Source organism: Engystomops pustulosus, chromosome 1, assembly GCF_040894005.1.
Source record: "Engystomops pustulosus chromosome 1, aEngPut4.maternal, whole genome shotgun sequence".
NCBI lineage: Eukaryota > Metazoa > Chordata > Amphibia > Anura > Leptodactylidae > Engystomops > Engystomops pustulosus.
The window spans coordinates 20,116,463-20,122,439 of NC_092411.1; positions in this window are offsets into that span (position 1 = coordinate 20,116,463).

Below are 5,977 nucleotides of genomic sequence, written 5' to 3' on the forward strand. Positions count from 1 at the left end.
ATCTCAGATAGAGAAACTTATGCACATAAGGTAAAACAAAATCTAGACAAGGAGGGTAAAAAAAGAATGCATAATAACAATAAAAGTAAGAACGATCAGAAAGATACTTACCCCAGAGAATCACCAGTCAAAAGAATCGAAACAAGGTCAAAAACAACAAACAAACAGAATAAACCAAAAAAGATAACAATGAATCAAAATTTTTTCGGGCAAACAAAAAAAAACACAGGCGTGGACAAAGGGCGGGGAAACTCGCCAAAAAGAAAATAAGGGCAAAAACTAAATCCAAAAATGATAATACAGTAGATACTGGACAAAAAATTTTTAACTTAAGCAATTATACATTAACAGAGGGAGAAACTAAATTATTAAATAAAGGGCTAAAATTCGCCCCTACAGTACGATTCGATAGATTCGATGCATTTATTGGGGTGAAGAAATTTCTACGAAATCTGGCCATTAAGAAGTATTTTATTAAAAAACCTCCTATTACCTGTCAACCCAACAATACAGACCAGATTATTCACACCACACTAAAACCCAAGTCACATTTTAACCCCCTAAATGAGTATTCGGAGGCCTTCAAAGTGTTCCAAAACTTAGTCATAAGAGATATTAAAAAGGTTGAAGACAAGAATACAAACAAAAATAAAAATAGAGTGAGATATAGGGGGAACCTTAACCAGAAAGAACAAAGGGCTATCATTACACTACAGAAAAATAATAACATAACCATCCGCCCTGCAGACAAAGGAGGAAGCATAGTGGTTCAGAACACCTCCGACTACCACAAGGAAGCAAAGCGTCTGTTGGGAGATGAACGTACCTATTTGAAATTAAAATCGGACCCCACTGAGAATTTTAAAAGGGAGTTAGGGGACTTGGTAAAAAATGGCTTGACACTAAATGTCCTGAATAAAAAAGAGGCGCAATACATTAATAATTTGACCCCAAGAATACCGGTTATGTACCATATTCCCAAGATCCACAAATCAGAAACCAATCCCCCTGGAAGACCCATTATATCGGGTATTGGATGTCTAACATCCAATTTATCCGAATATATAGATAATTTGCTGCAACCACAGGTACAGAAACTACCTGCCTACCTGAAAGACACCAAACACGTTCTGCAAATTTTAGAGACAATTAAATGGGAAGAACATTTTCTTATTGGCACACTGGACGTCACATCATTGTATACCATCATTGAACATAATAAAGGACGCAGTGCTGCGGAACATTTTTTGAGGAAATCAGGATCTTTCTTAGACTATCAAATCAAATACATAGGGGAATGTATTTCATTTATCCTGACCCATAATTATTTTAAATATGATGACTCCTTTTATCTTCAAACATGGGGCACTGCCATGGGGACCAGGTTCGCACCAAGCTACGCCAATTTATATGTGGGGAGCTGGGAAGACCACCACATCTTCCCCACAGGCGGGCTTGCTGCAAACCTGGTCCTCTGGCACAGATTTATAGACGATGTGCTGTTTATCTGGTCCGGAGGAGAGAATTCGCTTCAACAATTTCTGAAAGAAATAAATAAAAATAATTATTTCTTAGAATTCACACCAATATACAGCCAGACCAGTGTAAACTTCCTGGATCTAACCATTTATATAGATGAGGGAAACATCAAAACTAAGACGTACAACAAGCCAACCGATAGCAACAGCTTCATATTGAAAACAAGCTGTCACCTCCCGATATGATTAGATGCAATCCCCAAAAGCCAATACCTCCGTCACCGTAGGAATTGCACGGACATAACAAAATTTGAGGAGGAAGCTCAAACACTTCAGAAAAAATTCGAGGAAAAAGGCTATGAGAAGGCCCAATTAAAAACCACTGAACAAATGATAGCAAAGATGCATCGATCAAGTCTACTTGAAGAAGCAGATGGAGAAATACTGACAGGTCCAGATATGAAGGACCAAACCATGTCTCTGATAAAAATCCCTATCATAACTCAATATACGCAAGATCAGGAAATCTTAAAGCGTATTGTCCAGCGCCACTGGAACATTTTGTTCCAGGATAAAATCATTGGACAACAACTACCAAAAAAACCCACATTCATTTTTAAAAAGGCCAGAAACATAGGGACTCTAATAGCCCCAACTGTAAAAAACAAAGTATCAGAAAAAAATGGAATACAGAAGAATTTCTTACATGCACAAGGTTTTTTTCCCTGTACCCGCTGCAATGCATGCAAAATCTCAAAAAGCAGAGAGATAATTAAATCCTTTGGCCCGAGTACATGTCCAGAACAATATAAGATAAAAAACCACATGAATTGCTCTACCAAAGGGGTCATATATTGCATTAAATGTCCCTGTAACAAACTATATGTGGGTCGAACCAAGAGGAAATTAAAAAACCGCATCAATGAACACAGACGAAATATTATAAAAGGGTCAGAAGAACACCCTCTATCGAAACACTACAAATTGTTCCACCAGAAGCAATTTGTGGGCTCCAAATTTTTTGCTATAGAAAAGGTGAACCAAAGTTGGAGGGGAGGAAATTACATCGCCCAGATGTCACGGACAGAAACCAAATGGATCTTCTCATTGGATTCATTAGCACCCGAAGGGCTAAACCAAGAAATAGAACTATTTGCTTTTCTATAATGAATGCTTTGATACATATTTTAAAATCCTTTAAAATCCTTTTACATGATACATGATGCCCTTTGAATACAACATACATGGTACCAGCGTATATATGTCGTTGTAGCGCCACCGTTATTTTTAATGCATAAGTTAGTTACTATTTTAACTTTAAAGTTTTGAATAAAGTTTTTTTTTTTTTTTGTCACTATTTTGACTTTAGAGTTTTAGATAAAGTTTTTTTTTTTTTTTTTTGTTTTTTTTTGGGGATACTTACATAGACAGGCGATCGCTATATAAACACACTATATGCACAGTGACACAAATTCCCTGAGGAAGAAGGCAGCAGCCTTTGAAACGCGTAGGAAGAAGTTTTGTCTTTCTGGACTTACCGTACCGGGTGACGTCACCACACGGATTGCAATCAGAACTGTGTATGGAGCAGTAGCCACCGGCCGGGGCTCTACTCCACGTGCAAACACTAGCGATCCTCAAGTCTATGAACATCCAGTTTGGATTACCTGTGGAAAGAAACCCCTCTGGACAACCATAATCGTGGACTTTACCATATTTCCGGATTCCAGCACCAAAAGGGACTGTATCCACTTCAGACCAGGAGGTTCGGTTTCCACCATCACCAGGTATCCACTTATATTTAATAGCAAATTACCATCTAGACCCCAAAATACCACATTTTTTATCACTTGTTAGAGTGTTTGGCGCAGGTACATTTAGTTTTATCTTGTTTTTAGTAGCTCCACTAGTTGGATCTATACTCAAGTTGGGGTGCAGGTCACCACCTTTGTTACCAGCGACTTCAGCCTATTGCCCAGTGTTTGCGCTGACTCATTTCTGTTATTTTTTCATAGGCTCCATTAATAAATATACCCCCCAGACAGGCTCCATTAATAAATATACCCCCCAGACAGGCTCCATTAATAAATATAGCCCCCCAGACAGGCTCCATTAATTAATATACCCCCCAGACAGGCTCCATTAATAAATATAGCCCCCAGACAGGCTCCATTAATTAATATACCCCCCAGACAGGCTCCATTAATAAATATAGCCCCCCAGACAGGCTCCATTAATTAATATACCCCCCAGACAGGCTCCATTAATAAATATAGCCCCCAGACAGGCTCCATTAATAAATATACCCCCCAGACAGGCTCCATTAATAAATATAGCCCCCCAGACAGGCTCCATTAATTAATATACCCCCCAGACAGGCTCCATTAATAAATATAGCCCCCAGACAGGCTCCATTAATTAATATACCCCCCAGACAGGCTCCATTAATAAATATAGCCCCCCAGACAGGCTCCATTAATTAATATACCCCCCAGACAGGCTCCATTAATAAATATAGCCCCCAGACAGGCTCCATTAATAAATATACCCCCCCCCAGACAGACTCCATTAATAAATATACCCCCCAGACAGGCTCCATTAATTAATATACCCCCCAGACAGGCTCCATTAATAAATATACCCCCCAGACAGGCTCCATTAATTAATATACCCCCCAGACAGGCTCCATTAATAAATATACCCCCCAGACAGGCTCCATTAATAAATATACCCCCCAGACAGGCTCCATTAATAAATATACCCCCCAGACATGCTCCATTAATTAATATACCCCCCAGACAGGCTCCATTAATAAATATACCCCCCAGAGAGGCTCCATTAATAAATATATGCCCCAGACAGACTCCATTAATAAATATACCCCCCAGACAGGCTCCATTAATAAATATACCCCCCAGACAGGCTCCATTAATAAATATATCCCCCCAGACAGGCTCCATTAATAAATATATCCCCCAGACAGGCTCCATTAATAAATATATGCCCCAGACAGACTCCATTAATAAATATACCCCCCAGACAGGCTCCATTAATAAATATATCCCCCAGACAGGCTCCATTAATAAATATATCCCCCAGACAGGCTCCATTAATTAATATACCCCCCAGACAGGCTCCATTAATAAATATAGCCCCCCAGACAGGCTCCATTAATAAATATATCCCCCAGACAGGCTCCATTATTAAATATAGCCCCCCAGACAGGCTCCATTAATAAATATACCCCCCAGACAGGCTCCATTAATAAATATAGCCCCCCACACAGGCTTCATTAATTAATATACCCCCCAGACAGGCTCCATTAATAAATATATCCTCCAGACAGGCTCCATTAATAAATATACCCCCCAGCCAGACTTCATTAATAAATATACCCCCCAGCCAGGCTCCATTAATAAATATATCCCCCAGACAGGCTCCATTAATAAATATATCCCCCAGACAGGCTCCATTAATAAATATACCCCCCAGACAGGCTCCATTAATAAATATACCCCCCAGACAGGCTCCATTAATAAATATACCCCCCAGACAGGCTCCATTAATAAATATATCCCCCAGACAGGCTCCATTAATAAATATATCCCCCAGACAGGCTCCATTAATAAATATAGCCCCCCAGACAGGCTCCATTAATAAATATACCCCCCAGACAGGCTCCATTAATAAATATACCCCCCAGACAGGCTCCATTAATAAATATAGCCCCCCAGACAGGCTCCATTAATAAATATAGCCCCCCAGACAGGCTCCATTAATAAATATGCCCCCCAGACAGGCTCCATTAATAAATATGCCCCCCAGACAGGCTCCATTAATAAATATATCCCCCAGACAGGCTCCATTAATAAATATATCCCCCAGACCGGCTCCATTAATAAATATATCCCCCAGACAGGCTCCATTAATAAATATATCCCCCAGACAGGCTCCATTAATTAATATACCCCCCAGCCAGGCTCCATTAATAAATATATCCCCCAGACAGGCTCCATTAATAAATATATCCCCCAGACAGGCTCCATTAATAAATATATCCCCCAGACAGGCTCCATTAAATAAAATACCCCCCAGACAGGCTCCATTAAAAAAAATACCCCCCAGACAGGCTCCATTAATTAATATACCCCCCAGACAGGCTCCATTAATTAATATACCCCCCAGACAGGCTCCATTCATTTATTTCCCCCCCCCCCCCAGACAGGCTCCATTCATTTATATACCCCCCCAGACAGGCTCCATTCATTTATATACCCCCCCAGACAGGCTCCATTAATTTATATACCCCCCAGACAGGCTCCATTAATAAATATGCCCCCCAGACAGGCTCCATTAATAAATATGCCCCCCAGACAGGCTCCATTAATAAATATATCCCCCAGACAGGCTCCATTAATAAATATATCCCCCAGACCGGCTCCATTAATAAATATATCCCCCAGACAGGCTCCATTAATAAATATATCCCCCAGACCGGC